Source organism: Epinephelus moara, chromosome 10, assembly GCF_006386435.1.
Source record: "Epinephelus moara isolate mb chromosome 10, YSFRI_EMoa_1.0, whole genome shotgun sequence".
NCBI lineage: Eukaryota > Metazoa > Chordata > Actinopteri > Perciformes > Serranidae > Epinephelus > Epinephelus moara.
The window spans coordinates 37,009,211-37,021,847 of record NC_065515.1 but is presented as its reverse complement, the minus strand read 5'-3'; the positions used below and the strand labels follow the sequence as shown (position 1 = coordinate 37,021,847).

General features: G+C 41.0%; 1 pseudogene; it reads right to left on the bottom strand.

The window, feature by feature from the left end:
• Positions 1 to 12,637, bottom strand: part of LOC126396283 (thiamine transporter 2-like) — a 57,367-nt pseudogene that overhangs the window by 12,201 nt on the left and 32,529 nt on the right.

The window sequence follows — 12,637 nt, the reverse complement described above, 5'->3', positions numbered from 1 at the left end:
CTAAACGCTGGCTCCGTTATGCAGCAGATCCAGTTGTGCCGTCGTCATCAGGAATGGACGTCGCTTCACGTGACGCTTCAGAGTAAGGCCGTCTCATGTCTCTTAAACCGACAATGCTCGCTCATTGCTCCTAGTGCTAGCTCCTCGCATTTTTTCCTAGGTGGGAGGGGCTAAACAGCTAGCAAAGTCGGCTAGCAGTAGCACTAGCAATAATTTAAGAGACTTGGGACGCACCCTATGTATATATATATCTATGGTTAACGTTACTGTCATTAGCATCAAGCTAGCAAACAACGGTCGGACATAAAGTAATAACATTAACAAATAGCGGCGGGGCTTTTACTCACCACAACTGCAGAGGCTCCCAGCTTCATGTGAAACAGACTAACTTACATTATAGACGGTCCGTTATTTATTAATCCCTCTGTGTTTTTTTATTTTTACTTTTTATCCGCTCCCGCTGTCTTTGTAAAGTTAACATATCGCACCGTCATTTCAAACTCAACACTTGTTTCAAATTAAAAGCCCCTTATAACCTCGGCTAGAGAATCCCTCCATTTTCTAAATAGGCTTTTATTCTGAAATATTTGTAGGAACTTGGTTGTGGAGGATACAGTAGCTTGATGTTTACATACAGTGCTTCAAATGTAGCTCCTGCCATCTGCTGACGTTTTTAGGTGACTACAACAACATGTCGGCTGGCACATGAACAGACACAGTTCTGGCAGTGACTCAAATAATAGTAAAATAAAAATAGGACAAGAATAACCCGATGACATCACACACGCCGTGAAAGACGACCGGGGATAATTGGTGAGTACCAGCGTGTAGCGTGTACCAGGCATAATGCAAGTCCTGAGTCTGAAATATGTCTGTCAGCGAGTCCTACTCCACCTATTTAGACTCCACCTTAGACAAAGCCACAAGCTCGACAGCCGTTGCTGTTTCAGAGCTGAAGGACCAGCGTTCTAAAAGTAGGCTAACAAAAGTAACTGATGTCTTGTTTGAAAATGTACTTAAGTATTTGATTACTCAAACAGCAAACTAACGCGTTAGGTTACTCGTTACTGCAAAAATTAATCAAAGACTCTAACGCATTACTTTGTAACGCGTTATACCCAACTCTGGTTATGACCTAGATCTACTAACCAAATAATAGAAATGCAGCATGAAATGTCGCACTGGCGCTGGAAACTGCCCATTGGTCCGACATCCCATTGGTCCGACATCCCATTGTTCCGACCATATTAAACTCATTGTTCCGAAGTCCGTTCCGAAATCATCATGATGCCCTGTGGTTAAGGTCTGGTTAGGTTTAGGCACAAAAACCACTTGGTTAGGGTCAGGAAAAGATCATGGTGTGGGTTAAAATGAAAAAGAAAGTGACAAACACATAAGCCGTGAGCCTGCTCTGCCTCAAGCCAGTCGTGGCACACCATACGCCCGCCACGAGCCGTTCAGCACCGCGGACAGTCGGACTAATGGGATGTCGAACCAATGGGCTGTCGAACCAATGACATGGACCCCTGGCGCTAAACCCAAACAAACAGATGGACAGCAGCTCGCCATGGAGGCAAAACACGCTAAAGGAAATGTGTGGAATTCCAGCAAAGAGGAAAACCCTGTGGAGTTGTGACAGCAGAAGTCTTGCCTGAATGATGTGTCCTCCAGCTCTTCCTATGATCGCAGGACAAAGCATGGCGGAGTTGCAGTTGCCAGGTGAGCAACCTAGCAGCTAGTAAACACACACACACACACACACACGCACAGACACACCACAGTATATGGTGTCCACAAAACTTCAGGTTATTTAATAATGTGACCCTCTATGTTGTGCTTTACAGTTGGAGAGAACCCATTTAGCATCCTTGCACACTTCTATATTGTGGCCTGTGATTCAGTAGGCGCTGTCATCGTACAGTCTGCATACATCAAACTTGATGTTGTACCAAAGTTTATTTGATCCATGTCACATGGTAGCTTGCTCTAAACTTAGAAGATTGTTTAAATTGGACAGTCTGTAGGAGACATTATTTATTCTAAACTTAACTAGGTAGTTTAGTTGCCAATGCTAATGTAGTTTTTGTGGTGATACCTACATCCCCTGTGAAGATGGAAGTTTATTTTGAAAGGCACTGTAGCATGTGAGGAGTGAAAACTGATTCATAGTCAGTCAACTCAAGCTGCACTGATTCAGACACGTCATACATCACTCCCCATATGTCATCTACAAAACATACCCTCCCAGTTTGGCGGTCAATTTAAGCTGCAAAATCTTCCCAGTTCTCCCTTTGCTTTGTCTATGCTGCTGCTGCTTTGTCTGTGCTGCTGCTGGAATTATGTAAACATATCTGCGGGGTGTGATGAGGCAGGAGTCTAGACGCCAAACCCTTTCTATGCTCTTCTGTTGAAATAAACATTTAAACGTGAGTTGTCTGACTGAACTGATGCTAGAGGGGTACCTAGATCATCACAGTTTAAGCATCAGGCCACTGACCAAGCGGCCAGATTTGACGAGCTGGGAATGAGAACTTGTTGGTCCAGTAAATATATGGCTAAAGCCAGCAGCCAGTTAGCTTAGCTTAGCACAATGACTGGACACGGGGGAAAACAACCCTCCTGACTCTGTCAAAAGGTAACAAAATCCACCTACCAGCAGCTGTAAATCTCAATATACAGCACATTATGTCTCATGAATTAAACAAAAAAAACTGAAGTGTAAAAATGTAGGTTTGGGCTTAACTGAGAGTTATGTGTTGGACTATTTCTTGTTCAGGAGAAGTAACCTCCTGCAGTCTTGTCATCACCGTCAGGTTGCCAAGCAACCAGCGTGGACTGTTAATGGTAATCGTTATATTATTAGATTATTATAACTGATACATTACCATGTAAATTAAACGTTGTAGCTGTTTGAAATTGCACTAATAATGGTGCATTAGTTACCTGTCAATGTGCTGATGCCGTACACCCCTCCATTGTAGGCTGTGAAGTTCTGCGGCTGTGTATGTTCCCAGAGGATTTGGACGTACCCTACAACATGGTAAAAGCCGCATCTCCCTGTAGCTGCCCATATGCAGTAAAATAGCACAGTCACAGAGGAATAACATTTCTTACAGTCCAATACGAGCCCTCTGAACATCCTCCCAACATGCTTGGCAGCTGTTGTGATTTTCACCCACATGGAAAAGTCTTGGCTTTCAGAGTTGTGAGTGTCCTCACCGGAGCTACCCTGTTGTGCGGAATATGTTCCCTTGAAAAACAGACTAGTCTTAGGCATTGGCAGGAAAAAGGAGGTTATCAGTGCTACAGAGACAGAGGTGAGAGACACAACAGCTTAGCAATACAAGGACACCCCAAAAGACACCAGCAGTTGACTCAGCAGAGCGCCCACAGCGTAGCCCAGTAGCATGGCCCCTCTGACATAACTGGTCACTCTCTGATAGTAGCTGGGCTGCACCACGCTGTAAATGTAGGAGAAATAGGCCACGTCTGCTGCCAGGGCAATGCTGAAGCTGAAGAAGGCCAACTGAGCTGATCGGACCCCCGAGCCAAATAGTATCAGCAGAAACGCTGTGACATAGCTGAACCCCTGGAGGATGATTACAGGCTTGTACCTGAGGAAGTCTGTCACCAGCAGGACTGGGACAAGGAGAACCAAACTGGAGTAAGACCACACAGGAAACACCTGTCTGGTCACCTGGAGGAAGGCAAACAGAGACCCAGTTATTTTTTAGAAAATTATTCCTAACTGCTGATTGCAAGAGAAACCTCGAAATACGATGACAGCAGCACACCAGATGCAGTTCCACCTCTGTTATCAGTGAAAAATGACTTCTGCATGTACATGACGGAACAGGAAGCAGCAGGAATGAGGCTCATAATGTGAGAAGTTGATGAATTTTAATATTATGCAAATAAACACAATGGCTGCAGCTTGAATGTTAGGTCCCTTAAAGCAAAAATATGGTTCTTAAATTGCTGTTCCCATTAAATTGTTTTTTTTGTGTTTCACTTTGGCCTTGACTGAAATAATATTCAAAGACGGATTTTTTATGGCAGTGGCATGACAATGAGCTGCTGAGTAACAAATCAATGTGTGTGGATGACAGCAACATGTGTTGCTGGTGTTCCAAATGTGTACTTTTGAAGTGTTCTGAAATCTTTTATTTTTTGGCTTAAGGGGAGACACTAGGGGAAAACATTGTTTTGTTTTATGTTGGTCAATGTTGTGACTAATGGAAAGAAAAATATATAAAAAAAATAAATAAAAAGCAGATTTAGGTGTTTATTATAGGTCAGATTTTTGTTCTGGACATTGTTTATTAAAAAAAATATTTTTGGTCTAAAAATGTATGGTAAATTACAATATATATATTTTTGGGGGGCATTTTTTCAGAATGTTTTTTACTTGCAGACACCAGACTTTTCAGTTTTGTTCCTGTCTTTATTTCTGATTTACAGTGTAGTAAAAAGAGATAACCAAAATTACAACATAAAAAAAATTTGATATGACAACGAAATTAAACAAGAATTTTGGACCTGGCTTTAGCCAATATTCAGATTTCTGCTCTGGAAATGTATGTATGTAGCATTTGCATATTTAAACATGTCATTTAAGAAAACATACAAAGTAATATAGAATGTGAAAAAATCTTTTTTTTCTTCATGTAATCATTTGATATATTTTAGATAAACGTTTTACACTAATCACCTCTACCAAACCCTGCAGTATGAAGTATTATGGTTGGCATTTGTTCTGCCATTCAATGTATTTACGTTCAGTTATTACCTCTGTGCATAGTAATTTTTATTGGAAGTTGCAGACTCCACCTTTCCTGTGCAACTTTAAACCTTGAGTGAATCCCAAGGATTACAACTTTAAATATATGATATGATATTTTAATTATCTGTCCCTAAATAAACCCAAGTTTATTTACCAATCAGTAGCTATAGTTAGCTGAACATTTTCTGAGGATTAAATGCACAAATAGAGATGCATTGGTACCGTCTAAACATATATAAATTTGAGAGAAAAACTTACAGTTAGGAGAGAATCAATATATTCTGTAACAACAGATATATATCAGCTAAGAAGTAGTCTCCCCTGAAACACTACAATAACTTTGAACATTTTTTTTTTTTGGCACTCTAGTATCAAATTTATTTTGTTGGTATAGTTGGAACAGGAAATTGAATTTGTGGGGTCTGCACTTTGTTCACAAACTTTGTTAATTTCTTCAACTTCGTATGGATCTCAAAAGCCACTCAGGACCACAAGTTGAAAAGGTAATTTGCATCATACACAGTTGAGCATGAAATGAGTACACCTTGAGTGTACCTGCCATAATCTGTGTGAACAAAGTGGCTCCCATCCTGCCTTGTGCTGTGCATCACAAAGTGATTGTCATTGCAGAGGTGTGAAGGACCCCATTTAGTTTCTTCCTAATGCCACCATGTGAGGCGTGATACTGCAGAGCCTCTCCTGTTCTCGTCCGTCTGTACTGAAAGCTTTGAATTCTCTCGTGTAAACAGGACAACTCTGCTGATGTTAGTCTAGTTTGTGTTGACATCAGTTTGCTGCGGCTCTACATTATTCTTTCATGTACAGTGTGGAGAGAAAATAACATGTTGGTGAATAATGAAATGGCATGATAAATATTACAATAAGAATCCTTCCTAGAAGATGAAGTGTTAAATGATTAACACAACACGTGATTGCTGTACTTCAAACGGGCAGCCTAACAACGTCATGTATTTTACACATTTGACCTTTGTGACAATAGAATAATGGTAGCAATGTTGGTTAGTCACTTAGTCTTCTGTTTGTCGGATCCAGAGAAATTTAGTATATCTTAACAAGGACTGGCATGATTGCTGTGAAAATTTTACTAGAGAATTTGCGGTCACAAAAGAAGAGATCCCACTTATTTTAATGACCCTCTGAATGTTTTAGTGCCACCATCGGGTCAAACTTTCCTCTTGACTGAACATTTTTTGTAAAAATTGTATCTTGTAATAAATTGCAAATGTAATAGCAAAAAGAAGTAATGAATGGAGATGCAATTTGCTGTGGGCATTCATAGTCCCCAGAGGATAAATGACATACTTTATTGCCTCCCTCAGTGCCAAATTTACAATTTCAACCCATTAAGAGTAAGGCTGATGGGCTCTACAAATTTCTCTGAATATGCATGCGAACACCTCTGTGGTTTTACACCATAGCCTGTGTATAATGATGGCAAAACTCTTCAAAGTGCCTCCTTGTTGGCTGGCAGCAGTATAGGTCATAAAGCCCACATTTTCCACGTTAGCGGGTGGGGCATGGGCCAAATCAAAATTTTAAAGTACACGTCAAATACATTTTTTCTAAAGATGGTTTCTGTCAATTTAGGTAGCTCTTATCACACTGGTGTATTTTCAAGTGGTCATTTTTCTGGTAAGTTTTGTCAAGGGGGGGTTGACATTGTGATTGACAGCTCTGTGTGCCAATTGGTGTGCTCGCGATCAGTGACGCTGCTGGTGATTTGTCAGACGGTGGAACTTGACACCATGGAGATGACTACTGCACAGATTCTGGCTCCAAATTACCTCACCAGAGCAAGATGGCAATGGCTGTATCTGGGATATTTTAGCTTCATTTTTATACAGTGGCGGGTACAGTGTCGTCCATCTTTGTATACAGTCCGTGGTTTGCACAGAGAGAAGCATCATGTAACCATGGAGCTCATGCACACCACTCCCAAATTGTGTAATTCTATTTTGATCATCGAACAAGGTGATTGCTAGATTGTAGTTCTACTCCCACAAAAAAAATGTTCAGTTAGTATATATAAGTATACCACCCCACCCTCTTGGCTTATGAGGACTGTCTTGCTCTTTACACAATGTCAGTTGCTCTAAGCATCAAATATTGCCACAGATAAAGTTAGCTGAAAGCCTGGTGAGTCTCACAGAAAGATGCCAGAGGGTGCCTTTGGCATCCGTTTCAGATACAGAGTGGCGTGACAAAGCGCCAGTGCTGGACAACCTGGGAATGTGAATGGGCTGAGTGAACACTGCAGTCACTGGGGGGCTGTTAATGCCTTAGAGTTATATTTGTTTTACTACTGTGCTTTTGATTTTTTTTCCCTCATGGGTCTAAAAAAGGACAAAAAGATGACATGCCAGTCTACATGTAAACAAAAAAAGCACAGCCATCTGGAAAACACTGTAGTAATAAACAGAGTACTTGTATATCACAATGGCATGGATTAATGGTATGCTGACTATATATATTTACTTACATATTACATTTGCAACCAATAAAACATAATTTGAAAGGTATTACATTAAAGCAACTAGTAACTGTAGTTCTGAGTGAACTTGGACAAATGTACCATGAAACCAAACATCCACCATTGTTATTCATACTTTATATTCATAACTTTGTCTACATGCATTTACATTATTCATGTTATGTATATTAAACAAAAACTGAGCAAATCTAATAACCTACTGCTTCCATCACTGTACAGCAGTCACATATCTCATTTCATAGCTCAGTGGCCTCACCTGCTCCGTGGTGAGATTCTTGTAAGTTCCCGTGAGGAACTCTGTCATGAAGGGCTCTATAGGCCTCATCATGGAGCAGAAACCATAGATGCAGAGCAGCACAGTGGGGCCCACCCAACCGGGCATATAATGGCCTCCCCAGCAAGGCCTGTTGCCACACTCCCCGCTCCAGCAAAAGCCCATCGTTCCTCTCCGGCTCCCTGGGGACATCTCGCTGTGTCCGGTGAGAGCGCAGTCTAATTCAGGCAGTTTAATCTGTTGAGATATGGAAGCCCCAGATAAGGCCAAGGTGAGACTGACTGTGAACACCGAGTCACCTGCTTTGCCATTGTTGTTTCTCTCCTCTGAAGTTTTCCTGGCGACGGCCAGACAGAAAAAAAAGTGAGGCTGTGAGTGAAGATACATTAAGATGAAATATGAGGTGGTGAGCCCCTGGGGCTCCAGCAGGTTATAATAAATACTGTCTCCGCCTCTGTCTTTATACAAAACACCCTCATTCCTGCAGATATTGAGGAAGGGGTTGAAGTCAAGCAGAGGAATATGTATGAGTGTGTGTCTCGGTGCTGGTGTACACACCACCATGCTGCCCCACACACACTGTGTGTACATGCTGTCTGCCTGTTTAGCATCTGCCACCATTAGCCAGCGGAGTCCAAAACAATATGAGTGATGCACATAATGTTTCATCACTGAAATAATAGATAATAAAAAACATAATTTCACAAAATACTCAATGCACTTTCTTCAGGCTGCTCAATAAAGAATAAGAGTTATGTTTAGGCTTGGACACATCCACAAATATCACTCAGCTCTAAATTAAATTTACCCAATTTCCCAGAGTAGCTCGTCTGGCGTGATGATCCTAATGTTCAGTGTTTTGTCTCGTCGTAAGTAACAAGTTCATAACTTTAAGGTCAGTTGTGGAGTTTCCGTGGTGGCTTGGCAGTGAATTCCTTATACTCAGGGAAAGAAATAAGCAAGGCAATCATTCCCGAGATGAGAATTATTGTAGTCTGTAATTTAAAATATCCAACGGCGAATTATGACTCACCAGTGGGGTGTCAACAGAAAGCTCTGCCTCAGCTCAAACTGTCAGCCTGTCTCCATGACTTAATTCTCAACATCAAGGTCACCGGCAAGGAAAATATTCATATTCATATATTTGGCATTTCTAGTTTCACGTTGTCAGATTTACAGTATGTGATGTTCAGTGACTATGGCTGGAGAAAGACGATACAGAGACACACGATTTGACCTTTAAAGTCTCTGTCAAAGTGAAATTGTAATGTAGTTTTACTAACATTTTGTTCAGTTCTAATCTAATGTAAAGGCTGGTCTTATCACTACATGTTGTGGAACCAGTTTAAGAAAAGGTCAGATAGATAGATACATCACCCCTTACATGTAGGCACCAGCATACCTGTTCCTGCACGTCCTTCCTTTATGTTTCCCATATTAAAACACACTTATATTGTACGGTGTAGCAAAAGACATTGTGACAAAAACTCCAGACATAAAACTAAGATTAACACAACATGACTGCAAGATGCTGCGCCAAGATCACAGGATCGTACACCCTCGTTCTACTCTCTGGACTCATTACGCTCTTAATCATCTCTGACCTGCAGTCGTATTCCTATTAATTTACAGCAGACAGAGATGGACCTCATTCTCATTTGAGGAGCCAGGATAACTCATTTTCTTCTTTCTCTGTAATCTTCACCAGTCTATAGAGAGACTGAAGTGATGATCAAAGGTATCTATCTTCCATGTCCTCTTCCTCTCCATCTGTAAATTCACAAGTAAAGATGGTGTCAGACAGCCTCGTGATAGCTTGAACAGAGTGAGGTCTGTGGAAGGGAGAGGCAGGTAAATGTCTGAAATTGCCTGCTGTGCGCAGTAGGGCCAAATGGAGCTCAGCGTGGTGAAGGTGAACATCTAAAGGCTCATGGCACTATATTCCTATGTGTCACCTGCGCCAGCTCAGAAAAAAATCCTTATAAAAAGCATTTGGAATTAGATTTTGGGGTGAACATGGGCTGAGATTGACACTTTGTTGAGTAAGCTCTGAAATGCCCTGGTCGACCCTGCTGTGAACAAGGAGTTTATTCTGAGTTTAGCCCCACGACCAACCTTTTCCAAACACCACACAGTAACAGCGCAGCAAAGATAGAACACGAGAGCCTGCTCTACAAGAAATACTTTTTTAAAATCTCACCTTTGTCAAAGGGGAATCTTTTACTACATATTTTGTTCTCAACAGCATTGCACTTAGGTTATTCGATTTCCTGTCTATGCCCTCGCTTCATATTTCAATTAACCTATTTATCCTTTCTTCGTCATTGCTTCTGAATTGCAGAATCTGACATAGTGAGTGTTCAAAGGCAGCCCGGATGCATTGATTCCTAACGCTTCACAGACCAAACCCATCTTCCCACAACCTCCTTTTTCTTTTTCCTCGCTGGCAAATCATATGAGGCTGCTGCAGTCAGGAGCCTGACTTTGAAACAAACAGTGAGTGTGTGTTGGGGGGTGGGGTGGATGGGTGGAAGCGAGGTTGGTGTATATTGAGGTGTTTGTGAGGCTCAGATAAGCATATGTATGCAGTGGTTTGGCTGCAAAACAGAACTCCCACTGCATCGAGCTGATAAGACGTGGAAGTTCGGTGTGTGTGTTTGTGTGTGTGTGTGTGTGTGTGTGATTTTTTTCTCCTCCCTCCATTATGGCTGTTGTTGATTTCACTGGACAATGAGTTAGACTTATAACAAGGTGGCCGAAGCAAGTTTCTGGTTTGGCAATGTAGACACATACAATACAATCCAACACCTCTTACACACTGTTTCTTTCTTTAAAATACTTACAAATTACATATGGTACCACTTAATTTGGACAGTGCCATTTTGACGTATTCTTTAACAAACAAAACATTAAACAAAGGGTCATTTGCCTTTTTGTGGCTGGATTGATCAGTAAAAGGGTTGTGAGGGAAAATTTTTTAGTTGGTCCCTACAACATTTCCGCACAAATTTATAAATGACTATCTACCATATGATTGTTATACAGTAACAAAGGTGTTAATTAGGATGAGCGAGTACACCATTATCTGCTTCTGTATCTGTTCCATCAACTAAATTGCCCAGAACGGGCGGGGTTTAAATTTAATCGGGTGGGACTTAAACCAGGACTGGGTGGGACCAAACAGGGTGTCGTTATTTCAAGTGTGAAGTTGATATGAGTTAATCACAAGTTGCTAAATGTATTATTTTTTAGAAAACCATTTACAGAAAAGCCTCAGAATTGAGTTTTAGACACTGAACACTGACACAACGAGGACACAACGAGGACTTTCCTTCACCAGTACGGATATGGACACATTTTACACGGGTGGTACTTGTTCTTGTCAAAAGTACAATATCTGTACTTTTTCGGCTCAACCCTAGTGTTAAGATTAATTAATAATGACAAAGCTGTGCCAGGGGCCCACTGTTTGATAATCTGCCCCTGAATATCTGAGTTGAATGCTTTAGTTGATTATGTAGTTTAGTGTTGTAAATTCTCTAATACATTAAGAGTTGCCAAAATCCAAGTCATACACTGTTAACCTTGTTTTTTTGGGGCAGTCACTCATGTTTCCCAGCTGGTAATTCAGCCTTTTCCCTGGTACCTGTATACAATTCTATCCTAAGTATGAACCCACATCCAAACTGAATTTCACCATTATGTCAAACTCAGGTCAAATACTGAAACAATGACTATATTTCATTGTATTACACCATATAAAACTCTTTATAGCCATGATTGTGTACCAGCACTAGTCTGCCTTGATAAAGTGAGTCCTTATTTAAGAGTGCATTTCATTCCAATATACTGGATTGAATTGGTAAACATCCAAATCTTTACAGCACCAACATATTTTTTCTTTTTGGAGTGCAGTCTGGTGGTAAGATTGAGAACAGAATTTTAAAACATCAGACTGTAATCATCCATCTGAAGTTTTTAGGTATAAGCCTTTGGGGCCAGAAGCACTGAAAGCTGGTCATAATGAACAACACCCAACACACTAGATGGAGCTCTTGCTTCATCACAACACAAGTACCATCACTCCTCATCACTGTGATGCGGGGTGCTCATGACACATTCCTGACAATTTTGACAGTCTCAGTCTCAAACTTGTGAGAGCTCCAGGAAGAGCAGCACATGATTGACACGCTGATGGACAGACAAACAGTGAAAACCTCAAAACCAGCTGTCCTTGCCACACGGCCATCTGCCGCTCCCTGTCTAATTGGATGATGAGTGCTTCAATTGGAATGCGGGCTTGATTGTTGAATATTTGTCTCCATATGTTTTGAATTATCTTTAGGCTTTTAAGTGTGTCTATACAGTGGCAGAATTAGTAATAGCAATGGCCGTACAAGTTGTAACAGTCAATAGATCATAGCTGCAGCTGACAGCAGCTATGATCTCTTTATGTGCCTCTTGTGAAGATATAACTTGGTCCATATAAAGAGCTGAGTTGTTGGCTTATAGCTAAGCCCCTTTGACATTTTGTTCGCTCAACCATGGGGCAACATTTCCTGACACTGAGAAATATTGTAAAGATCCAGGATTTCACAGGATGTGGTATTCACCTACAATAATGTAGAGAGAGAGAGAAAAAACTTTATCCCCGAACTCTGACCAGAATGTACAATATGATGGACACCTCTGGGCGTCAGGACATTGCGGCTATGATCAATACCAGAAAAGATATGAATCGTACACTAGAACCAATTTGTCACAGGGGCAAGTTCTTGTTTTTCACTCTACCTGTCAGTCGGATGAAAAATGAAAAATAACCTTTTTCATCATGCATTCTGGTATAGCTCTGTCTTTGGCAGCTCTGCTGAATAACTGAGATATTTTTCTTATGACATGCATAAATAGGTGATCTCAGTTTTCACTGAAAACACTGCCATAGCAATGCTAATTACTCACTGTGGACAGCCAAACAAGTCAAGAAATATAGCAACAGTATGTCGCAGTGCCCGCAGAAATCAACTCCAATGAATATGGTGAAAAAAACTGAAAAAGAGAAACTTGTGGA